The sequence below is a fragment of the Hoplias malabaricus genome, chromosome 1 (genome assembly GCF_029633855.1).
Source record: "Hoplias malabaricus isolate fHopMal1 chromosome 1, fHopMal1.hap1, whole genome shotgun sequence".
NCBI lineage: Eukaryota > Metazoa > Chordata > Actinopteri > Characiformes > Erythrinidae > Hoplias > Hoplias malabaricus.
The window spans coordinates 65103471-65130374 of record NC_089800.1 but is presented as its reverse complement, the minus strand read 5'-3'; the positions used below and the strand labels follow the sequence as shown (position 1 = coordinate 65130374).

The window sequence follows — 26904 nt, the reverse complement described above, 5'->3', positions numbered from 1 at the left end:
TTGAAGGGCCTGCAGTCTTTTCCCTGCAGAGAGGAATCCTGAGACGGTGAAAGGTGCTGGATAAGGCAGTGAGGCCATGAACTGGAGGTGAAGAAAGGGATCAGTAACGAGAAAATCATCGAGAAGGTGGAGAACAAAAGGCAGTTTTTGTACATTTACTAGAATCCAACAGAATGTTTCGGCAGTGGTATAGAATATTTTTGGACTGCTTTTACAGCCAAATGTAAAACGGATGGCAAAGTAGTATTTATTGTTTCAGCAAACCTCGAAAAGATGCAGAATCTTGAAGGCAGAAACAAAATCAGCCTTAGTGAGCCAGGCACCATGATCGGCAAGTTTGATTAAGGTGATGGTCCACGGTTGCATAGTGGAGCGAGAACTCGGAACTGGGACTGAGACAGTTTATGGAAGGTTCAGAGGTACCACGTGTAGCGGAAAGGTAGATGATGATCCGGTTCTTGTCTGAATACTTGCGGGTAGCGATGTAGCGATGTTGATCCTGTACGTTGAGAAGGGAGGAGAAGAGAAAGGCCCGATCATGAAACCGTCAGAAACCTCTTTAGCCAGAAGGGATGAAACGACATCAGGTTCGGACAAAGCGGAGAGAAGGTTTTGGCAGGTGAAGGAGGAAGTAGGCAGTGTTACGAGGCCCAGAGAAACACCCATCCATCCATCCATTATCTGTAACCGCTTATCCAATTCAGGGTCACGGTGGGTCCAGAGCCTACCTGGAATTATTGGGCGCAAGGCAGGATTACACCCTGGAGGGGGCGCCAGTCCTTCTCAGGGCAACACACACACATTCACTCACACCTACGGTCACGTTTTTTGAGTCGCCAATCAACCTACCAACGTGTGTTTTTGGACTGTGGGAGGAAACCGGAGCACCCGGAGGAAACCCACGCGAGAGAAAAACCCAAAGTAATCAAAGTGGAATTTGCATGCCTGGCTAGATCAGAGGCTAAAGCGGGCACATTAACTGGGGTAGAGAGAAACCGAAGAAGTCAGCTGCTGCCAAATTTAGGAGGCCGCTGGGGGCAGGAGGAGTGGGAATGTGCTTGGCCACAGTAAGAGCACACATGGAGTAGCCTGCAGGAAGAAGAAAAATGGAATTAAAGCTATTGCAGACCATTTGACCATCCAGGAAGTACACGGGTCATCCACAGCTGTCGTGAGTGCTGGTGAAAGATAGATGAATAGCAGACCAGGCTGGACGTACGGATGGAGTGGGGGGCCGGTACAAAGAGGAGTGTTTGTCAATGAGCGAGCAGAAAGACGCAGGATTGGAAGGGCAGCCGCACACATCACACGAGAGTGCAGTGCGACCTGCGAAAATGCGACAATAGAGTTCCAGGTCCAAGGCACCCCAGTAGGTGGGAAGGTTCGCACGGTAGCCCAAGCAGAGAAAAGTCTGCGGTAGCCATAAAACCCGGTTCCACCGAAGTGAACAGCCAGATCCAGAGTTATGGCAAGGTAAACATCCAACAGCTGGTGACGAGAAGGGAAGACGATAGGAGAGGTGGGTTGAATATGTGGACATTACTGGGTGGCACGGCCGGAGGAGCAGTGGAGAAGGTGAATGGTGTATCCGCAGAAGCAGTCTGGGTGGAGCAGGAGGCATGGCAGCAGGGGGACGTGGAAGAGAGACAGAGGGAAGGGGTCAAGGGATGATTGGGGGGGAAGGGTTGATTGAGGGAAGGGAACTTGGGATGATTGGGGGAAGGGAGCTTGGGAACAGAGGAGGCAGGGAGAGAGGCGAGAAAAGACACCAGAGCCAGGCGGAGGGCCAGAAGAGGCAGGCACGGTGCATGTAGGAATGGCAGTAGAGGTAGATTCAGGCCACACTAACGCGGAAGCGTCAGCAGGGGGCAGTGAAACAACACCCGGAGGGATTGACTGTGCCAGAGCATGCAGGAGGCGTTAACGTCATTGATTGCACGACCGGAACTGCGTTGCGCACCCGTTGTTTACCTCCAAGGGAGGCCAGGTACAAGGAAACCAGTTCAGCCTTGAGGGCAGTGTGAGCGAAGAGAACACAGCGTTCCCTCAGAACCTTTTGTAGTTTAGCAAAAAAAAAGGGGGGGGGGGCAGGAGGAGGAACGGGTTGGCTAACAGTTGGAGACAGCTTTGTCGGTGTGAATTTTGTCATGAGAAGGTGAGGAGAGAGAAGTGGTTTTTATAGGGTGTGTAATGAAGAAGAGGAGTCGGGGCGTGGTCCTTTTTCCAAACTTAAGTTATTTCATATCTCCATGATGTAAATGACTTGTAAACTCTAAAAAAGTCAAAAAGGTTTCTGTAACAGTGTGAAATACCATAAATCCTTCTATCAGCCACTGTAAAAAACATATTATTTCAAAGTTAAATACACCCCTTAATATTTATATAACAGACAACACTGTAATTATGCTTTAAATTTTTGTAAAAAAAAAACTTTTGTCACTTTTAAATATACGAACCCTCATGAGTGGTAAAATGGCCAAGGACCAGAAGTAGATGAGACTCTCATTAGCAGCAAGATCAGCATCAATTTTTTTTTCTGTGATGTTCAGTTTCTTGTTTTTTCCCTGTCTTTGAGGCTTTTTTGGTTGCATTGAGGTGACTGTTTTGTGTATTTGTGTGTGTGTGTGTGTGTGGGTGTTCCTGTGCACGTTTAGTGTTGAAGTGTGACGAGATGTGTGTTGGTCAGTAAAGTTCACTGTCAGCCTATGTTCAAGGGCTGGAGTGTGGCCCCCAGATACTGCACATTTCTTTGCTCCTTTTGGCAATACATCCTTTTAAGGGCTGAATATAGGACACTTATTTGGAGTATGGCTATATCTCAGTCTCCCTTTTTTTTAAACAGTGTATCAATAGATTTGTACCTTTTTATAATGTTTAATTACTGTAATGAAAGCAAGCACTATGCACCAGATTCATATCTTGAGTGAGGTTCATGAGTAGGAAACAAAGTTTTGTTACATTACATTTCTTACAGCCGAGTTAAACAAAATGTGACAGTGTTAATGATACGAAGATCATTAAATCATTAAATAATGAATTTTGTGAAGCATTTTGTTAAAAGTCAATGAGTGGGTGAAATACAAGCCATATCCAGGAGCTGCTTCACATCTAAAAAACCCTTTAAATATTAGAAATAGTTTATGCTCTTTTTAAAACATTGCCACTGAAAAATGTCACAATAGCTTCAGCTGTATATAAGTTTGTGGTTTTGATGCTAGATCAAGGCTTACCCAGAAATTTGGAGACATTTGGTTGGATTTGTGTGTTTAAGTCGCTTCTGTTCACTTCAGAATTCAAACTGCCTTAATGGCCTCATTAATCCAGCAGTGAGTCAGTCTCTCTGGCAGCTACACTTCGCCTTTCCTCCACAGATAATGGTTTATAGATAAGAATACATGCTTTCAAAGGGGACGTATTATAAAAAATCACTTTTTAAGTGCATTTTCACATTCACTGGTGATCTGTAGAGTCTACAACCCCACAAACTGAAATGACACAGCACAATCAAGTTTATGGGGTACGTAAGACAGAAAACATGAATAAAAAAAAGCTTTTTGATTTTGCTTCACATTTTACTTAATAAAGATAATTATGAGAGTTGTACCGTTCCTTCGTATAAGTATAACTAATCACAGCATCGGACCCACTGTCATCTGAGAGCACAAATGTGGGATTAAACCCAATTAATACTTAATGAGAGAAGAGAAATAAGAGAACCAGCAAGAACAAGGGTAAAGTGTTAGAATGTTGCTGTGTTGTTTGATGCGTGTGGTATTTTGACCAAACCATGTCACATTTCATTAAAACCCAGGGACTGAAGACACAAGTCAGTTGGAAGTGAATCTGATTCGTGCCATGAGTCACTGAGTTGAGCCACAAGTTATTGGGGTATGAGTTTGAGTTGAGCTATGAGTGCAGTAACAATAAATCCTCTTCTCTGGATATGTCCTCTTTTTGGGACATCAAAAATGCTGTATTTCTAAATCACTAAAATGTCTGAGGTTTTACCATCTGCATTTTTCCTTCATCCCAATTCTTGCACTAAGACTTTGATGACATTCAATAAGATTGTTAAAGGGTGTGCAAGAGCTCAAGCAATTGTTGGGACACTCTTCTACTTGCGAGCCTCAGGAAAACATTGACTGTTATTTTCAGCCCAAACTGGACTTAGCGTCTTACTAGGGTTTCAAACAAAAAATGCCTTGAAAGTTAAAATAAATTAACACAGTCTCTCTTTGTGTGTGAAGGGATTTCTGTGAACCATGCTCTATGTTTTAAAATACTGAAAGTCATCTGATCTGTCTATATACTGAAACTAATTTCTTGTTGATCAAATGTAAAGTTGCTTTTAGAAACGTTAAACAGCACTGTAAAAATGTGGTCTTATCCTGTCATGATCAGACAGTTCTATGCTGTAAATAATGTGCTTGAATATCTCCAATACAGGGATTCAGCTTTGTAGTTTGGTATGAACAGGAAATAATGTTTTCAATGGTCATAAACTGAAGGTGGGCCATCCTACACACCCAGAGAGAGGGAAGGAACCTCTTGAATTGCCATCTAATCAACAGATTTTTGATAGATTATTGTATTTAATCATCTGTTTCTATGTATTTTGCATATGTAACAATGACCACCCAAACACACAAATATTTAATACATATCTTTTTGATACAGGGCTTTTATTTATTTATTTATTTATTTATTTATATTTTTTTAACAAAACCATTTAGCTGTGCATAACGCAATACAAAGCATTTTTCTGTCATCAGAACATTTCCTACATCATGCCTGCGGAGGAGAATCCCCCCCTACCACCAAACACACTCACACACACAAGGCTTCCTCTGATTGGTTGAATCACTCCGTGCTGTCAGATAGGATCTTGGGATGGATCGCCTACTCCCCAGACACTGTGGGCGTTTCCACGGTAACAGAGGACAGCCGTGACCTCCGAGAGAGTCCTGAGTCTCTAATGAGTGTGTGTGTGTGTGTGTGTGTGTGTGTTGATTCACTTTAAAATTCTGGTGCAGTATATGTTGAACAGGCACAAGAGTGTGATTAGGTACTTACAAATCATTTTCTCCAAAAAAGGTTGTGGTATTTTTTCTGGATGAAACTTGTCTGTTTTGAGTTGTTCTGCTAAATACCTCATTTGTGAATACTTTTACTCTCTTCTTTTCCCTTTTATTCTGCTTATATCTTTATGTTTATTTTTCAGCACTGTATTAGCTCTTATCTGATCGACCTGGAACATGAATGTGTGACTCCTGTGGATTCCCTTCGATAGCTGCGAGGCGTCAGCGTCTGGACCAGTGGCTAAAATGCTTCTTAATGCTACAGTAACAGGCTAAAAATGGTCCCTAGTTATTCCACTATAGTGAAATTCCCCATTAAATTACAGTGAAATGTGTATTTATCTTGTATCTTCAGCAGCTCTTATTAATTCTTAATTAATAATTATACCGCTGGAAAGCCTGTTAATTTCCCTTTTAAATGATGCCACATTTGTAAGGAGCATGCATTTGTGGGATGAGCAGTAGAGACAAGTATGTGGGTTGCGCCCATGAAAAATTTGCCAAACCCTCTCTGCCAATGCCAAACAGCTTATTCTGTATGATGGTGCGGGCGGCATCTCCCTCACTGGAAAACCAAGGCTTGTCATCATTGGAGGCAATCTTAATGCAGAGATATCGAGGTGAAATTCTGCAACCAGTGGCAATCCCATATCTCCACAGTCTGGACCGAACTCCAAGACGACAAAGCTCACCCCCACAGAGCGGGGTTTATCAGAGACCTTTGTGACTGTTTGTGCCAGTGACCAACACAACATCATTGACTGACATATGACAAATGCTGGTTGAAGAATGGGATGCCATCCCACAGCAGTGTGTGACCAGGCTGGGGACCAGCATGAGGATTAGGTGCCAGGCTGTTGTGGCTGTGTATGGTTCTTTCACAGGTTACTGAGTCTCCTGTTTGTTAAATGAATAAATTGTTAAAATGCCAATATGTTCATCAAACACCAAAAGAGTCAATGGCAGAATAAGCTGTTTGGCATTGGCAGAGAGGATTTGATAAATTTTTCATGGGCACAACTCGCATACTCAGCTCTTCTGCTCATCCCACATTTGTATGTTTCCTGCAAATAGGGCACCATTTAAAAGGGAAATTAACAGGCTTTCCAACGGTATAAAATTTATTGCCAAGAAGAATTGCTACAACAAAGAAATGATCTACAAATATAAATTTCCTTACCTTTTGTGCTTTTTGTGTTTATATTCCCAAGGACCCTAATTGATAAAACGTGTGCCCACCCTTGCTACGAATTAAAACCCAGTCAGCTGTGTGGATGTTATATTCTACAGTATGCCATTTCTATATTTGACCAGTCACATGGCAAATACTGTGTATTATACTTTGTATATTATACTACATGTGTCACAAGCTTCAGGAGGGCAGGCGGAGTGGGGTAAGTCCACGTTCCTACTGAGAAAATGAGATGGAGAGATGTATAACTAAGGAACATGTCCCCTAACTCTGGTGTCCTCCCTCCCAGGGAGGTGTTTTTTGCCACACTAAATTACAGCTTTTGTGATATAGTGGCATGCGTAGAATATAAAGTTCAGGATTTTCCTAAAATTCTGTTGAATGTGTGTAACATTCGAGCATTCACACAGCACTACAAGAGCCCCTTATGCACCATTGATTAAAATAAACACATGGGCTCATATGTAATTTGGGAAACAACACAGTCCTCCTCTGCATCGTGAAATAAAACCTTAAACTCTGTTATAAAGAAATGATGCCAGGTTCTCAGCACAGGTTTATCCAACAAAACCGATATCTGTCATGGTAGACATCTGTGCCCACGGCATGTGTGACTTGCATATGTAAAGGAATTGTAGAGAGGTTTTACTAGTTGCTACTAGGATATCTTCTTTTAGTAGGCATATACATAATTTGGCTGGGCCCAAATATTTAGAGAAGTGTATGTGTGTGTGTTTTGTACCTCTGGGTTTGCAATGCCCAATCCAGACATCTGTAGACATGCCCTGCCATCAAGGTTGCCATCAAGTGCATGAGGTTTTCCTCAGAAGTCCAAAGTATGTTTCAGGAAGACAATTCAAGGCCTTATTCTGCATGTGCTACCACTGTGAGGCCTCAGAATGCATTTGCTTGACTGATCGGCCTGCAGGACAGATCTCTCTCTTATGGTGCATCATAAGAGGAGAATAAGATAAGAGTGAAATCGATTCAGGGAGCAGCTGAAATTCTGTGTAAAGAGTAGGCGAAAGCCCCACTGCCAAACAGTTAGTATCCTCAGTTCCCAAATGATTAAAACATAATTAAAAGGAAAGATGATGTACAATGGTGGAAACCTGCCTATATATCAACGTCTTTTGAGTGTGTTGCAGGCATCAATCTAAATGTGTTTACACTGAAGAAAAATATAATTAAATTGGTCTGTGGAAATCTTTCCTTTGTATCTTTTTCTGTTACATAAATCTCCAAGTGCATCAACAAATCACATTGAATTCGTATTGAATTGTTGAAAAGAAAATCCCAACTTTTCCTAAACAGGGTTTGTACATCTTGTTTTGGACAAAACTACACAGACTTTACTGAAATAACTGTTATTTAGTGTAAATAAAAGATCACTTAGCGAGACATCAATTAGCTTCCTCACTCTGGGATTTTACTATGATTTAATTGCTTCCAGTAATTAGCAGTTACAGTTCCATTTGTACAGTAAATGTTACTAGACAGAGCCAGTCAGCCATAGGCACTAAAAACAGCCCAGCTGGAAATTGCTGCAGAAATAAATATAAAACATCCATCCATCCATTATCTGCAACCGCTTATCCAATTTAGGGTCGCGGGGGGTCCAGAGCCCACCTGGAATCATCAGGCGCAAGGCGGGAATACACCCTGGAGGGGACGCCAGTCCTTCACAGGGCAACACACACACTCACACATTCACTCACACCTATGGACACTTTCGAGTCGCCAATCCACCTGCAACGTGTGTTTTTGGACTGTGGGAGGAAACCGGAGTACCCGGAGGAAACCCACGCGGACACGGGGAGAACACACCAACTCCTCACAGACAGTCACCCGGAGCTGTGTGACACTACCTGCTGCGCCACCATGCCGCCCTAAATATAAAACATGTTATTTTTATTAGGCTGAGTACATCTAAATAGAAAAGAAAGAAAATCATGTAAAATTATATATATATATATATATATATATATAATAGTTTGGAGCATTAATGTGCAGCGATGAACTCCACACACTTGTAGGACGTGGGATTTTCAGTGTAACGGTGTTGCCATCTGCTGCTAGGACCGTTCTATTACAGGTCGCGTCTTTGTAATGTACGTTATAGTTTACTCGCTGAATTTAAAATGGAAACAAAAATCTCAATAAAGCTTGTGCGAAAGTTATAGATATAGTTTTATATTTTCTCTTATGTTAAACTGAACAGATTATACGTGCATTGAAATTTGCATGAAACGTCCTATAAGTGTGCTGTCAGCAGAGAATCATATTTTTACTTCAAACATACATTTTAGGTACTAAAACATTTCTAAATTTAATACTTTAATTACATGTGCAGAAATCACACAAATCAAGAAATGTGCTACCAGCGTTTATCTGGAATAAAGTGGCCAATTCTGTTTAGTTGCAATTTCTTCTTCAGACACTAGAGACTGCCCTTGTATTTCTGTCCACCACTGAAAATGAGACTCAGTCTTCACATTTCATCAACGTTTATTTAAGAATGCGCTGGTTGCCAAGTGCTGGTTGTCAGTTGTTGGTTGTTGTCAGGTGTTGGTTGATAATTGCTATTCACTGGTCACAGTTGCCAGATGCTGGTTGCTGGGCCCAGGAGTCCAGGCACAATTTACCAGGCACTTTTTGCTGGGCATTGGTTCCTGAGCATTGGCTGCCGGGTGCAGGTTGCTGGGCACTGGCCCCTGGGCACTGCTTCCTCTGTGCAGATTGCCAGGCATTGGTTGCCAGAGCTCAGTTAAGTGCTGTTTGGCATCAACTCAGAGGTCACTGCTGGGGTTAAGCTGAGATGATGGAGTTGAACTGAGAGAGCTATTGTTTTCTGACCAAGTTCAAACTCACTGCAAGGTCTGTGTGTATGAACCAAGCTGGAAAAAACAATGAAATTAAGCAGATAAGAGAAGATACACAGGAACAATCAGAGTTATTTTATTATTCTGAGCAGGTTAACTAGCTCTCACTGGCAAGGCCTTCAGGAGCTGAACAGAAGGCCTTAAAGGCAATGTCTACAACTGTGGGGAACTGCAGTTCTCTCTGGTTTATTTACGTTCAGAAGCTATGCATATTTTATAGTGGAATGGTATGTTTTATGTTAAAAAAACAACTATCTTGTTGTGCTTGGCTGAAGTTTAATTTGACTGTACGTTTTTTTTCCAGATGTTTTAATTATCAGAGAAACATTTGTAACTCAAGTTGTTTAGTTTTGTATTGCTTGTGGTCTGTCACTCTGTTTACTTTCATGCTGTTAGCAGCCTCTCAAATAAAATATGAAACAGCCAGTACAGGTGCTGGTCATAAAATTAGATTATCATGAAAAAAAGAATTTATTTCAGTAATTCCATTCAAAAAGTGAAACTTGTATATTATACTCATTCATTACACTCAGACTGATAGATTTCAAGTGTTTTTTTGTTTTTGTTAAAATGGATGATTATAACTGACAAGTAATGAAAACCCCAAATTCAGTATCTCAGAAAATTAGAATATTACTTAAGACCAATACAAAAAGAGGATTTTTAGAAATGCTGGCCAACTGAAAAGTAAGAGCATGTACAGCACTTAATATTTAGTTGGAGCTCCTTTTGCCTCAATTACTGCAGCGTGGCATGGAGTCTATCAGTCTGTGGAACTGCTCAGGTGTTATGAGAGCCCAGGTTGCTCTGATAGTGGCCTTCAGCTCTTCTGCATTGTTGGGTCTGGCATATTGCATCTTCCTCTTCACAATGCCCCATAGATTTTCTATGGGGTTAAAGTCAGGGGAGCTTGCTGGCCAATTAAGAACAGGGACACCATGGTACGGGTAGATTTGGCACTGTGTGCAGGTGCCATGTCCTGTTGGAAAATGAAATCTGAATCTCCATAAAGTTGGTCAGCAGCTTAAAGCATGAAGTGCTCTAAAATTTCCTGATAGACGGCTGAGTTGACCTTGGACCTCAGAAAACACAGTGGACCAACACTAGCAGATGACATGACACCCCAAACCATCACTGACTGTGAAAACTTTACTCTGGATTTCAAGCAACATGGATTCTGTTCCTCTCCTTCTCTGCCTTTGCAAAGGAAATGCAAAACTTGCTGTCATCAGAGAACATAACTTTGGACAACTCAGCAGCAGTGCAGTCCTTTTTGTCCAGGTGAGACGCTTCTGATGCTGTCTCTTGTTCAAGAGTGGCTAGACATTTTGGATTGGATTTTGTTTCACAATCCTCTCCAGGGTGTGGTTATGTCTATTGCTTGCACACTTTTTATTACCACATCTTTTTCTTCCCTTCGCCTCTCTATTAATGTGCTTGGACACAGAGCTCTGTGAACAGCCAGCCTCTTTACAATGACCTTTTGTGTCTTACCCTGCTTGTGTAAGGTGTCAGTGATCATCTTTTGGACAACTGTCAAGTCAGCAGTCTTCCCCATGATTGTGTAGTCTACAGAACTAGACTGAGAGACCATTTAAAGGCCTTTGCATGTGTTTTGAGTTAAATAGCTGATTAGAGTGTGGCACCAGGTGTCTTCAATATTGAACCTTTTCACAATGTTCTAATATTCTGAGATACTGAATTTGGGGTTTTCAAATTAAAAGAAATAAACACTTGAAATATATCTGTGTGTATTGAATGAGTATAATATACAAGTTTCACTTTTTGAATGGAATTACTGAAATAAATCAACTCATGATCATTAAACAATGGTTGGAGGGCCCTTTGCCGTTTTTTTTTTCTGCCATTAGCAGATAGAGAGGAAGCCTAGCATGTCTGACTGAGCCACTTTTTAAATTTTTTTAATACTCTTTTACTGACTTGGTTTCCAGTATGCAAATAAAGTGAAGAGGTTTATTCTATCAAATGGTGAGGAAACATCTTCTGTATTTTATAAAAAGTGCTTTTAGATTACTATCATAGACATTCATTTTTAGTGTTAGATTAACTGCTAGCGTAATTAGCAAGTTACAGAGGAATGAATGTATCATTTTAATGAGCAGAATGGGATTAGTTTTGTTACTTGTAGGGCTTTGGGGTTCTATATAAATCAGATAAGCTTCTGACTGGTCACTGACTTTTCACATTAATTTAAAAGAATATCCTGTCTGAATTTGTTTTTTCTCTTTCCATCACTAGAATGATACTGAGTTCCTTTTAGAGAATGTTTATCTGCCTAAACATTTGGTGCATTTCTTTAGAATCAAAATGAATGTTCTTAGAAACTATAACTACAGACTAAGCTAAAGCTTACAGTCATTTCAGTCTCTAAGCTTTACTCAGATGTTTGACCTTCCCCGTCCCATTTGAATTGCAGCAGGGTTGGTATTTATCACTATTTCATTAGAGTGGTTCGTGATGCCCCAGAGCGATCTAGCACTGGCCTCATGAACTCAATCATCATCATATTGGATCATCTTCTCAAACCTAGGATTATCCAGCACTTAGAACTTGACCCAAACCCATAAACTCTGCATTATCAAGAACTTAGAACCTGACCTAACCCCAAACCTCTGTCATTACCAAAGATTCAGATGCTATGAATCAAACTCTGTAATATGAAAATATGTTATATTAGCACTTGTAGCATATACAAATCTGGAAAAATCTAGTCTGCGTCAGGTAAGGCCAGAAACCAGTTTTGAACGTTTGACCTTTGAGCCCTCAGATGACAGTGCTGTAAAAGCATCACTGTAAAGTGACAAATTTAGTTGCATGGGCTCAGAAATGCTAAACTATTGTCCTTTCAGACATTCCTCTGCTGCTTCAAGAAATGAAACCTCAGAAATGAAACGAAATGGGTTTTTTATATCACCCCTCCCTTCTCTGATTTGTTTTGTTTAATCCACTCATCTTTATTCAGACAGTATAGGCTCTTCTCTCCTCCCTTCCTCTCACCTTCCAATTCACTCCTCCACCATCCCACCTGCTCTATTCATCCATTCCTCCATTCATCTATCCCAGTCTCTCTCTCTCTCTCTCTCTCTCTCTCTTTCACATCCTCTTTCAGGTCATTTAACTGTAAATAAAAGAGAGAGAGAGAGATAGAATAAATGAATGAAAATACTGATCTTGGATCCTACAGGCTCAGCCATAACATTAACACCACCTCCTTGTATTTACACACACCGTTCATTCTCTCAGCTCCACTTAAAACAATGTTCTGTTTAGTTGCAAAACAGGCAATGAATGAATATTAAGGTGTGTGTGTGTGTGTGTGTGTGTGTGTGTGTGTGTGTGTGTGTGTATAGCATTATCACATCATCTGTAATGTATATTGTAATTTGGAGAAGTGTATTCATGGTATGAATGGCCGGTAGAATAAAGTAAAAACAGACATATAGTTAACAAATAACGAGCGTATTTGTGAGTGAAATTGCTTGAACCCATTTCCACTCAAAGCTGGGCCTTGTCCAAGCCTGGTTTTAAAAGTCTCCCTCTTTCACATTCCAGAGATCTACTTACATTCCTCAGAAACACTCAAAAGGTCATCAGCAAGATCACATTGTGCTGAGCTAAGAGACCTTAACTTAAAAACCAATCCTGGAACAAATCACTCAGGAGGAGGTTGCTCCCAGAGGCCTGGTAAGGTCACACTCTCCTTATTGTGATATGTGCTGTTGATATGACCCTGACACAAATCTGACGCTGCAGGTTCAGAATGTACTACACTCTACATTAAACTGCAATTAACCATTTAAAGATAGCGAAGACTAGTCATTAGAACTTATTGGGATTGGTCTGTTTTGGTCTGATTTGGTGTTTTGATTGCAGTGTGCTTTGATTCCTCGCCCATCTTCCTTTGTAATGCCACACATTCAAGTTCACAGATGTATCTTATTGTCTTTTGTTATTTAAGCCCTGTTATGGTAGTCCTAGTTTCATTCAATGTATGCTTATATGTTTGTGAGTTTCTGCTTCTGATGGTCTGTAGATTAATTTAGTCATATTTTCTTGGGTATATTCTGTTTTGTGTATTATAATTATTTTATAATCTTTGTCTACCTCAGGACGTGCAACTGCCTTTCCGACAATCCACACTCATGACATAACTACAAAAATAAAGGACTGCAACATGTTAACACATAACACATAACACAACATGTTGGTACTTTGCTGTGATGACTTGATTGCATTCAGCCTTGAGCAGCATCATAGCACTTTTCTACCACATAGTACCTACTCTTTTTGACTCTGCTGTATCTGCAATGTAAATGGATGGTTCACCACTACAATGTTGCTGTCAACCCCTGTGTAGCTGGTGTTGTCTCAAAACACCATTTCTAACAGGAACCATGGTCTTTCAACACCACAACAAATGCTGGGGTAACGTTAAACGTTGTTTACTCGTCATGTATTCACAACCAAAAATGAACGTTTGACACCCTTCATAGACCACAGCATAATTTTACCAGCTACCATTGTGAGACAGATAAAACAAATGTGATCACTGCTGTAGCTTTGGCGGTTATAAAAACACCTAATCTCTCTGGCCAATCAGCCCTCTACAAATTTTACATGTCAGATTTAGTCCCTACGCGGCTTACTTGAAACCACTAGTGAGCAGGAACTAAAAAAAGTACCCAGTTCCAGGTACCAAGGACAAAATTTAGCTAGTGGAAAAGGAAAAAAGTTAGTGAGTTCCGGTACTGATGTACGATGCTTACTTCTGGCACTCTCAACTTATCACAAAGTTATGGGAAGGAGTTCTATCACTCTAGAGAATAGAGTTCAATAGGTCCATGGGCATTGCGTTATTAAATTTCATACATTACTATGGTTATTATAGAAGCTGTGACCAGAATTAGTACACCTCAAATTAATTCAGTATTGCAATAACTGGACAATTAATCGCTCAGTTCAAATACAAGATTAAATAAAGAAATAAATAATTGGATTGTGGACAAATTCGTGAAGTTCATTGTTAGGTCCAACTTGGAGACTAGCGGAAGCAGCTTTGGCTTAAATGTAACCTGCCCCCTGCCAAGGTTAATGTCAGGTTAATGTGGAGGAAATCAGATTTGGGACGTTTGAGGGACGTCTGAAGCCCAAAAACGAAAGGTAAGAAAGAGCTTTTTGTGAGCGTGAGGTTTTCATGCCCAATTGACTCCTTCTTCCATTAAACGAATGCGGCGCTTGTCTAATCTCTCATTTTCGAAATGCATTAAGGCTCGGGGACAGATAAAAAAAAAACAAAAAAAAAAACAGCATTCACGCTCAGTATAGTCTTTCGTTCCCTCTCTCTCCTCTTCTCCGTGTTTCTTCCACTCCCAGAGGATTAGACTCCTGTGTGTAATTCATACTGTAAAGTGCTACCGAATCTTGCTCGAGGACAATTCCACCCAAAGCCCCCTCCTCCAGATAAATAAAGTATTATTGTCCGCTTAAGGAAGATTAGCCACGGGAGGAGGAAGGGTGGGGGGCGACCGAGGAGGTGGGGTGTGCGGGGGTTGTTCTGAAATTGAGTTTAATGCTGTGCTTATCTGAATTCCTCCGTTCTTTAATAGCACACTGTGTGCGTGTGTGAGAGAGAGAGCGGATCTGCTACTGTAGGGCGAAAGGAGGAAATTGTGAATTGAGTTGCACTTAAAGCCTCTCTTTGTAAAACAAGACCGAGAGCGAGGTGCAGTGCGTGCCAGGACTCTGCTGGATTGTGGGTGTCGTTTGCAGGTCAGATTTGTACTGTACGAGGCCTCTCTTGTCTGGTCTTGAATAGGAGGCACACAACCTGTTGCTGTACACACTGAGAAAAGTTGGTATCTGAAATGCTAATAAAACCAGAACACTGATTAGTGCATTTGGAAGTCTGTTAAATTAGAAGCACATCCAATTGTGTAAGCACTACTTTTACAATTCTCAAGTCATTTAATGTTTTTCTGTGAACTGCACAGGAAACAAAGGTCACTGCCCAAAGCCAAGTGTGTGCTGGAAGGATATAAAGCTCCCTTCAATATGTGAGCTGTGGAGCAGGGAATCTGTGCACTATCATCCAGCAGGTTTAAGATGAGTTGAAGTGCCATGAGAGATCCACAGCTAATGATATGACAGTAACATGCCATTGGCACAAATGGTGTTTTTCCACTGGGCAGTGTGGTTCATTCATTCATTCATTCATTCATTGTCTGTATCACTTAAACAGTTCAGGGTCACAATGGGTCTGGAGTCTACCCAGAATCACTTGGCGCAAGGCGGGAGCACACCCTGGAGGGGGTGCCGGTCCTTCACAGGGCAAAAAATTGACTCACACATTCACTCACACACTCATAACTATGAACACTTTTGAGTTGCCAGTCCACTTACCAACAAGTGTTTTTGGACTGTGGGAGGAAACCGGAGGTTTCCGTGGTTCAGTTCAGTACAGTTTCACTGTAGACTCTAAACTCTTTTTTTCCACTGCCGAGGGCCCCTGTACATTACTGCAGGTGGTGTGCTGAGCTGGAATATATAAATGGAGCTAGAAGCAATGCTGATCACTTACTGCAGAACCATCACCCAAGTCATACAAACACATCCTCAATTTAAGCAACACACTGGATACAATAGCTTTACTGTTTAATTGGAAGACACAGGCTTGAGCGCTGACAATGGAACACAATATAAAAACCTCTGAATGTTTGGCTGCTGAGCTACAAACCCAGTTCACAGTCAGAGGAACTGATCCAGTCTGGAGTCCAGTATTAGATACAAAATAATCTGCCAAATGATTTATGAGCATTTACTTGGGGTTCCACCTGAAAAAAATGAAGAAAAAAAACAAGACACTTATAAAATTATGTGTAAAATGTAAACCAAGGTTTGAAGATCCTCCAATACTGGTACTCTTTTTTGTTGTCTGCTAATATCAACAGTGCGCTGGAAATCATGTGACCATAACCCAGGTCACATGACAATGGCCTAGGCAATACAATGTCCACAACGTCCATTAACAATATGAAAATCTGACTTTGTATACCTTTCAGTGCCGTCTGGCTTCATCAGGGAAGCTGGCATACAAATAAAAATAATTGTTAAAAACCTTTGTCATGAAACTGCAGCTACAATAAGTGACGTAGCCAGAGATAATATTTCAGATGGGTCTGAATAATTTCAGCTCCAAAAGTGGGCATCTAGTTTAGTTTGTTGACAGTGGGCAGCGTTAACCTTTACTTTGTTGACCAGGGGTGAGGCAATGTACTCACTTAAAAAAAAAAATCCAAGCTGTCCCAGCTTGATCTTGTTTGGGCCTGTTGGACCTGGGGCCATGCCCCTAAATCAGAAACTTCTATGTCAGAATGTTTCAAGAATCAAGACAGAATACTTCAATGAATGAATTAAGAATATTTAGATAAAAAACTCAGAATATTCTGACCTTATTTCTCAGCATCCAAAAATACTCTGAGAGATTAAGTATTTTCCTGCTGATACTATCGTGCATTATTGGTGCAAAAGGATGGTGGGTTTGTGTTTTGAATGGACACAGTGAAAGCAGACATATAAATTTTCTTCTCAAGCAACCTATTCAATAAAATATGTACCTGCTGTTCTTGCAATTTTATTTTTAAGGAAGCGTGTTGATTCTTTAATGGCTGATTAAAGCTGCCAGCGCCTGCCTCTCTCTCTCTCTCTCTCTCTCTCTCTCTCTCTCTCTCTCTCTCTCTGTGTGTGTGTGTGTGTGCATGAGTGTCAGATGGATGTAGGGAAAATGTTTTTTTTTTATTTTTGTTTGGGGAGATTTCAAATTTTGCATATTGCAAACTTTTAAAGGGTGCACCAATCAGAAATTGGTTGAGAAACCACAGTCTACTTTTGATAAATGTGAGTTCAGAGAAGCAGCATGGGCTTTTGGTATTTAGTGCAGTGTGCAAGTGCAAGTTTTGGGACCTTTGGTCAGTTTACATGTTTTCTCATATTATAAGGGAAAATACATGTCTTCTATAGAGGACACATGTCTGCACATTTTAGAAACATTCATTCATTATCTGTAAGCGCTTATCCAGTTCAGGGTCGCAGTGGGTCCAGAGCCTACCTGGAATCATTGGGTGCAAGGCAGGAATACACCCTGGAGGGGGCGCTAGTCCTTCACAGGGCAACACACACACTTGCACATTCACTCACACCTACGGACACTTTGGAGTCGCCAATCCACCTACCAACGTGTGTTTTTTGGACTGCGGGAGGAAACCGGAGCACCCGGAGGAAACCCATGCGGACACGGGGCGAACACACCAACTCCTCACAGACAGTAACCCAGGTCCCTGGAGCTGTGTGACTGCAACACTACCTGCTGCGCCACTGTGCCGCCCATCAAGCTCAGTCAATAAATAGAAATTATAAAACAAATATAATATTAATAGTAATGTCTATAAGAAGCACTGAATACTACTACATTGTGGAGTAGTTCCTAAACATGAAAATACTGTATGGGAGGGAGTTAGTGACTGAGTGAGTACATACGAATATGTACGAGAGTGTGTTGCATATTTGTTTGCTCACAATTATTATTATTATTATTATTATTATTATTATTTTTATCTATTTTTTTTAATCCAAACAATTCAAACTTTAACATATTATATAATCTAGTGTATACAGATTATACATTTGTCAGGATATAAACATAAAATGAAGTAACTTTGAAAGCTGAGCCTGAGTCAGAGTGAAACTGATGTCAGTACTGGCCAGTACTGCAACACTAGTGTTAACTGACCTCTGTAACATGTTAAACAATGCAACAGCCTTTAAAAGTGGGTCAAAGCCCACTGTTTAGACCAGGGTTCAGATTTGGACTTTTAACTTTTAATCGAAGCATCTTAATTTCCTCCTCTTTACAATAGGAGCTCTGTCGTTATGGTAGTGGAGAGCCAGCATGATTCTTTCCTGAGCTTGGCTGAGTATCAACACACACACACACTCACATAGTGCTGATTGATTGGGTGATGATGAGTGGTAGGGATAATCTGAATATTTAGGTAAGGCCATCCGGATGCTATTACTTCTTCCTGCAGGAGAGAGAGAGAGAGAGAGAGAGAGAGAGAGAGAGAGAGAGAGAGAGAATGAATGATGGAGGCTAATGCAGTGAACTTTTCAAAGGCTCATTTCAGCAGGCCTTCGCTGAGGCTTACAGCAGCACATTCCTTTCTCTAGCAATTCAGACTGATGATGAGACCACATGGCCAAAAGTCTGTGGACACTCTTTTGTTTCAGTAATAACTTGACCTCTTCTGGGAAGAAGGAAGGCTTTATGCTTGACCTTAAAACATTGCTGTAAGGAGCTGATGGCTTACAGCCTTAAGAATATTGTTGAGGTGAGTTAATGATATTGGATAAAGAGTTCTACACTCTAGCTCATTTGTAATATACTGAATGGAGATTAGTCACTAGAGAACTCAGTGCCACTGCTCTGCCGCCCAGTGCTGGGGGGCTTAATGATGCTCTAGCCAACACTTGCTATTAAGCGTGCTTTTCCTAAGAGATAATAGACATGATGATGATTGTTATTATTAAACTGAGTCTTCAAGCACTTTGTTGGATCTTTTCTTCAAGGAGAATTTTTAAGTGCATTTTGTTGCTCTCCAGAGTCCTGTCTCATCAAGGTTGTTTGATTTGATGCTGTGTGTGTGTGTGTGTGTGTGTGTGTGTGTGTGTGTGTGAGTGTGTGCGCGCACATAAATATTTATCATTCTTGAGGCTGAAAAGGGCAGCAGGATCAGATAGAGACACAAAAGGCCCACAGTATGAGGACTGACAGCAGTAATGAAGAAATTTTGTTAAAAAAAAAAGACCCTGTTCTCAGATCATGGACAGGATACTGGTGGGGATGTCCTGATACTTAAAACATTCTTAGAAAAACTTCTCAGAAAGTTTCATTTTAAATTGCACCTTCATTGATTTCATTTCTATTTAAACATACCATTCAGTACCATTTATTTCTTTTTCAGAATCCATTGACCAAGTGTTGGATGCCAAGTGGATGCCAAGTGTTCCCCAAAGGGATGCAAATCCCTCTGTTATTGAGCTGTGGAACTGTGGATCTTCATTGTCTGGAGTGAACTCCAATATCCATTATATGAGTAGCTGTGTCTTATACACAACCTCCCTTATGGCTGCCATCAGAACCTCACAGAAATGTTCTAACATCTTGTATAAATCATTCCAAGAAGAGTAGACAACATTGGGACATGCTCCTAATTAAAAGTCTTCCTTAATCAGAAATGTGCAATGAGCAGGTGTGCGGAAACTTTCGGCCAAATGATGTATAAATAGATCTCCTCACTATTCTGAAAGAAAAGAGACATTTCTTAACGCAACAGGAAAACCTTAAGCAACCCGAGAGTGCTTATCTCAGAAAATGCTGAATCTGGCAACTGCCCCAACCTGGCAACCGCCTCCAATCTGATAATGCTGTCATCCTGCTTTATTATGAGAATATTCCCCCAATGAAGGGGTGAAAGATCGCCTTTTTTCCCCCAGGTCAGGAACAGAGGTGAGGTTGTGTGTTTCTGTGGAGTGTGCACATGTTTTAATACACGATGTCTGAGTAAATGATGTGTTAAAAGAAAAGCAGAGCTCTGGTTTGAAAGAATCAGACAGTCACATAATCCCCCACATAATCCCCCCCTTGCCCTGTGAAGAGTGAAGTGGGGTTAGGGAAGTGTGTGTGCGTGTGTGTGTGTGTGTGTGGAATAAGAAGACTCTTTTCAGAAGTGGTGATCTGGAGAGTGAGGTTAGTAAAATACAGAGTGCAAAATCAGAGACTTTCACATGTACTTCAGTACAAACCTGATAGAGTTGTACTTAATGTACTTATTTTAATGGTAAAATTTAGGGGCAGCTGGTCAAAAGGGGGCACTACGACGCTGCCCTCCCTGGTGTAAATATAATTTTACACTTTATAAAATAAATACTTTCTTTAATCATTAACTACAATGTGATTTGAGTGTTGAGTTGTTGAGTGTGTAAATGTAAAGTAGTGTACAATAATGTGTACTATATAAAATATATTGAGAAAGGTGAGCTTCATTTTCATCAGTGTTGTTAATGTGTCATTTGGCTGCTCTGCTCTAAAGGCGCTTGCTCTGGGCGGGGTCAATGAAGCAGCACAACCAATCAAGAAAAAACATATGCACATAGAAACATAAACTTAGCCAGTCAGCTTCCTCGAATCTGACCCCTTTGGGTGCTTTGCCTGTCCCCACAAATATTCAGTCAGCGCTTATGAGGGTTATTGGTAGTTTCAATAAGATCTCTCTCTCTCTCTCTCTCTCTCTCTCTCCAAAATCTGTCTGAGAGGAGAATTTGGTGAATGAAGCTATGGGTCAAAGAACTCAATCCAGATACACACACACACAGAGAGAGAGAGAGAGCCCAGTTGTCTTTGTATATAGAGTATGATCCAGCCATATTTAGCACTCTAGAAATCCCTAACATTGTTTTATGAGTATTTTTGCAAGTCTTTTTGATATCTACCAATCTGCTGATTTTTATTTTTTTAAAAAAGATTGATTTTCACAGTGTCGGTGTGCTGCAGTGTGTGTTAAATTGTACTGAGGTGGTTGTTGAAACTGACAGTGTTGCTCAGCCCTGCTTACAGTATGTTTCTTCAGACGCCACTGGTATATTTTTCAATTCTACCGAAGTGTACCAGTGAATTAAGGAACCGAGTGTTGCCACTGTTCATGCCCAGCCTCTGATTCTCTGTTCTGGGTGAAATGAGATGGTGCTTTGTGGTTGTGCTGCTCTGTGATTGGGTTGCATCACTCACTTTGGATCCCCAGCTTTTTATTTTTGATGGAAATGAGCAATAAAGAGTAGAGGATGATACACTTTCTAGTTTCTGTTCTCATAGATGCTTGATGTTCTCAGAAGTTCCACTCACTCAGGACTTAAGGAGCTTAAAGTGTTCATACTCCTGTTCTGCTGCCTTGTGCTGCCTTTATCTTGGACGTATTTGTAAACAGATCACTGGACTTTGCTTTGGTCATATTTGCTCTTCTGTTCCTAGAACTACTGAAGACTGCAGTACCACTCAGAACTGCTAGGGGTCAGCGCGGTTCAACAGTTCCATCTCAGCCCCAAACAAACAAATTACCATTGTAGGTTAGATGCAGTGGATTGCACCTGTTCCACACCCCGACTGGTCCTTTGGAATAAGATCATGGAAGGTTTTAAGTGTTAGCGGTGGCAGCTGGTGAAGTGTGGATAAAAAAATGTGTGGATACAAGTGTGGATACAAAAGACTCTGCTTACAATTACTGACTTCAGCTTAGATGGTGTATTATCTTTATAAAAAGCATGGACTGAAACTGGATGCTCTGGAGCAGCCGAAAATGAGCCTAACATCTCCATGCCAAATGCCAAGCATTGGCAAGGGAGGTGTAGACTGTTAACTGTCTTGGAGTGCCAGAACTAATCATTCAGTAGCGGTACCTGACCTCACTCTTGTTAAGAGGCTGCAAAATATTCAATAGTCCAAGCTTCCTGAGAAGAGTATAAGCTAGTACTGCAGGGTAGAGTGAGCAAACTACCAAATAACACCCTTCATTTAAAAAGAGATGCTAGATGAACCATGAATGTTTTCCCATGAATATCATTAAAAACGATAAAGCAATCCTCACAATCGTCCAGGAAATGCTTTAGGTCTATATTTGTAAATGTATTGAATAAGTCATTCAACGCGAGCCACCAATGTCCCAACATGCCGACAGATATCGTACTGTGCCAGTCAAAGCCGAGTTATAATTAGTGACCAGTCAACATGATACTGCATAACTCATCTGCTACTGAGCTGTGTGAGTGGCATTGTCATTCCATTTCCTTGAAAGTTTATTATCAACCGCTTTAATCTCACTTTACCAGCGTTTATCAAATCCATCAATCCATCCTTTCATCCCTGCCTCGCTCTATTCAAATATGAGCAGTCTGTTAGGGGTCAGTATGAAAATCAGATACATCTCTGTGCCCTCGGGGGGTTGATGTTACACGCTATGACCACAGCACATGTCTTGAATATCATGGTCAGAATATAGATGATCAGAATACAGTGTGTCCAATGTATTCAGAAATTAAGGGTATTAAGTGTGGGTTTGTTACTCGGTTTTGCTGGTAGTCTTTAGGGAAGGCTCTACTAGATGGAACCTTGCAGTGAGGATTTGATTGCAGCCACATAGACATTAGTGAGGTCTGTTTCCGATGTTGGTTGATTCCTATGAGCTCCACTGTGCCACAGCCCAATTCTAGGGGGACTTTCTACCCCTCCAGCCAACGCTTGACATTGAGCCTGATGACCCAAGACTCAAGAACTGATAAGCAGTGATGCTCTAAAGACAACATGGAATTTTGTCCCCCAGGTGGAGGTTAAACGGCAAGAGGGGAAAGTGAAAAAAGAGAAGAAGAAGAAAGGGGGGAAAAGGAGGAGAATGTAAAGGCAAACAGTCACAGGGGTATCACTTTCTTTAAGCTGCAGAGAGAGAGAGAGTGAGAGAGAGAGAGAGAGAGAGAGAGAGAGAGAGAGAGAGAGAGAGAGAGAGATTAAGTAATTATTACTGGTAACTCTAGTATAGTTATAGATGGACTGTTCATCATAAAGACTGTAAAAGTTGTACTCTCACTGTGAGACTGAATTACAGTTCATTTTCCTATTATGACTACAGCTTTACAGTCATTTTGTCAAACAACAAGCTAAAGACAGTACTGTATCATTATCTGTCATATATTCTCACTGTCATATACAGTGGTAACAAAAAGTCACTGGTTTTCATTGGCTAATATCTACACTTTTCTCCAGTCACAGTCTCAATCCCATTCTTTTGATGTGTATTCACTATTATAAATTCCTAAATCACATACATTTGGCTCCAACTGTGGGATTGGGGTGTGTGATGGGTTTTAAAAAAAAGATATAATTTCCTGTAAAATTGGGATTTTTTGTAAATGCAGTGAAAACAGGAACTTCACATTTTTCAAGCTTTTTATTTAACTGACAGAAGTAAAATGAAAATATTTCTAGTGTTTTCACGGTCTAACTGAAATATAAATATAAGTTGTAAAGTTTCTATTGTAAATAGAAAAAATGTTAGAATTTGATGCCTGCAGCATGCTGCTAAAACATTGGGACAGGGCAAAGTGTTTATTCATATGTACTTTTAGTGACAATAATGTACCCATACCATATCTTTTTTCTGACAGTGAATGAGGGGAAAAATTCATAGAATATTTAAGGGCGTTTTCACACCTGCACTTTTTATTCCGGGACTCTGGTTTGTTTTCACCTTTGGTGCGGTTCACAAAGAAGTATTTGCACTTGGAGGTCGACCAAATCAACCACACAGAGACCCTTGAGTGGAGGTGATCTCATTCCCGTCCCAAACAAACCCTGGCGTGGTTTGTTTCTGGTGAGAACGTGATCCGACCCAACAATTAGGTGGGTATATACTGCAAGTCTGTGCTAAATGGCATTTGTAGCCAGGGTGTGCTTTGCATATTGGATGCAGTAAGCAGGTAAACAGAGAACAGGTTAAAATTTTGCCGCTAATCGGAGTAATGGATCAGAAACACACTATTCCAGGACACAGGACCTTCTTCCTGTGTTTACAATCTTGCTCCTGATCAATCTGACCAATCAGCAGTGAGAACAATCTCATGTGGTTTACAGTGACGAGTTTTGGTGTGCTTAGATTTTTCAAAGTGTGAAAAAAAAAAAAAAAAAAAAAAGGGAAAACGCTCCAAGGTTACAAGTTTCTTAACTTATACCGACCAGAACAAATGAATTACAGGTGTGGAAATGCCTTAAAAACACAGTTTCAAACCTTTCCACTACAAGCAGATGAACATAAGTTATACAAGGATCATATTTGTGTAAATAGAAAGCCAACATGTAGACAAAAGCCTGCTTTTTTTTTTTTAATCCAGACATGTGGACAGGGCCTCAGTCATAGCAACATAAATGTGTTGTGACTCAACACTTCTAAATTTTCAAAAGGATAAAAAAAAAAAGTGTAAAACTCTCACCATCTGCAATTCAGGGAATATGATAATATCAATCTAGGGCAAGGCCATAAACCACTGTTGAATGGAAAAGAGTTTTGAGTTCTCACAAGGCACTGCATGAGAAACCATCATGGTATACTTTGACAGATATAGCCACATGACCTCAGAAGTAAATTATTGTCAATTAACAAAGTCTGTTGCTGAACTGCAACCTAAACTTTTGTTACACTTGGAGAATGTGATGTTGGTTCTGTGCAGAATTGCCTCAGAGTTCACTGGCCCTAACTCCGCTCTGATGGTTTGCAAAACTGTGGAAACATCTGCTGTGGTCAGATAAGTCCAATTTTTAACTTGTCAAGTTCTCTGTGGCAAAAAGGACCAGCCAGACAAACAGATCAGCAAAAGTAGACCTTCCCTTGTCCCAGCATTTTTGAAGTGTGTTGCAGACTTCATATCCCAGATTTGATGATATTTACTAGCTACAATCAAGTTGTTCTGTGAGAACACTGGAAGTAGGGTCTTTGTGTTATTGTCAGTTAAAAAAAGAGAAATATGAAATCAAAGATTGTTGTTATTGTTATTTCATTTTACACAAAACTCTTTTCCGGAAACCCGGTAGTAAAATAGAATTGATTTTACCTGAATATTAAAATCATGCGCCTCTGTAATATGACTTCAAAAAAGGAACAAATCCCAGTTCTAATGATGATGGTATTAGATTTGATTCAGTGCTGTGTTTGAGCATTCATATTGGTCCATTCCTTGTGAAATGTTCACACAATGAAAACTAAGCATTTGCAATTTTCTGAACTAAGAAAAAAAATGACTCATCAATATTTCGATTGTTTTTGCTAAGCTATAAAAACATGGAGCCAACATATATGTCCACTTCCAACATATTGCAGAAAAAGCCATCTCAATACTGCATTTTAATTTGTTACCGTGCCCTGTTCTAATTGGCCACAGAGGCCTCAGATTGACCTTTGACTTTAGCACTTGACCTATGCGGAGTGAGATGACTGCCCTGTTTGCACATTTGCCCATACTCTTCTGGGAAAGCATTGCACATGTTACTGAAATACAGTTGTGAGGATTTGATGGCATTCGGCCACATAAACATACATGAGTCAAATATTTATGTTGGCACTTCAGCTTGTATGAAATGTTGTGTAATGTAGCGTATGCGACAGTAAGTGCGGTCAACGTTTGATATTGGTGTGTGTTCTCATATTCCAATAAGACGGTTAAAAGGAATGGAGATGACTCTGGAGAGCTGCTGTTCTCACAGCAAATCAAACTCACCTTAACATTTGTATTCATGCAGAAGCTCTGCGTTGTTTAATATGGAGAGGTGTGTTTGAATAAAAAATTGACAGTAGCTTGGATAGCTGAAGTTGAACTTGTCTAAGTTTTTATTCGTTTTGTAGCACACCGTCTGCGTTTACTTTCATCTAGTTAGCAACTTCCAGAATTCTCCTACTTAAGCAATGTACCATTAAAAGCAAAAATAAGTCAGCATTACCCTCTTGCAGGAATAGAACAACATCGTCATCTCGTTTCATGCTTTTCAAAGTTCTGAGGTCAGTCCACCATTCAGACACCTTCAGGTGCCGTTCCTCTGTCTCAGTGAGTGAGAGATCCTGAGCCATTTGGGACCTAGACTGTTAGTTTGTTTCCCATTTACTGAACCAGGGCTGCAGGCAAGCACTGAACATACAACATCAGAGCGCAAACAAAGCAAAGAGCTAGCAAACAGTGAGGAAACAGTGAGTTTTATAACGTGTATTGGATTAAAATGGTAAAATCGGTTTCGGTTCTGGCATGTAATTGGCAGTTGAGAGGGTGTTTTGTTTGTACTGTGACTCAAACCTGCTCAGATGATGTTGTTTTTTTTTTCTTAACAGAAAGCCAGTGGTGGGTCATAGGTGAGGTCAATACATTCCCAGCCTCAGTCAAACAGGTGCAAGCAAGGCCTAAGTTACACAGGAGTGTGTGTGTGTGTGTGTGTGTGTGTGTGTGTGTGTGTGTGTGTGTGTTTCTTATCGTTTCCCCCAGGACCATGTTCTACAGGGGCTGTGTGTTTCCTGTAGTCAAAAATGCCTTTGAGATTCAACCACGTGAAACATGGCCCTTAGACCTGAAACCTTAACTACTCCTTTTATACACACACACACACACACACACACACACACACACATACGGTGCAAGCATTTTCTAATTCTAGCAGTCCATGTAATCCCATATTCAGGGATGTTGAGGTCCATCAATTATTATATTTGTGTTTAATACCTATTTCCTTTGTAACAGTGTCCCGGCCACTGCACAGTCTTTCAGACACATAGTCCTGAGCTGTTGGTGTATAAGGTATTTCTGCACTAAATAAAAATCAGTACTGTGAATTTGAAGGGAAAGTGTATGTTAATGACAAAAGGCTGTTTGTGTAATCTGTGTGTGTGTGTGTGTAGGGGTGTATAAGAGCTGCCCACAGACATTTTCTCTCGTCTTTCGGCTTCGTCTCGGTTCATGGGTTCAAAACAAGACTTTCATTCATTGCCTCTCTTCCTCTAGACCCCCACAAAAGCCCTCCCCACCCCCCACCGCTGCACATACACCTCCACCAGGACCACAGCAGCCACCGCAGCCTCATATCTCTAAATGTAGCCAGCAT

The 26904-nt window shown here is 40.7% G+C and overlaps 1 long non-coding RNA gene across 1 annotated transcript; it reads right to left on the bottom strand.

Annotated features, from left to right (window-relative positions):
* Nucleotides 1-8742: 8742 nt before the first annotated feature.
* Nucleotides 8743-25908, bottom strand: LOC136688581 (uncharacterized). The gene is made up of 3 exons (XR_010801280.1): nucleotides 25759-25908; nucleotides 18167-18250; nucleotides 8743-9167 (listed from the first exon to the last, which is right to left on the bottom strand). It is a non-coding gene; the product is annotated as an uncharacterized lncRNA (long non-coding RNA).
* Between the last annotated feature and the right edge of the window lie 996 nt (nucleotides 25909-26904).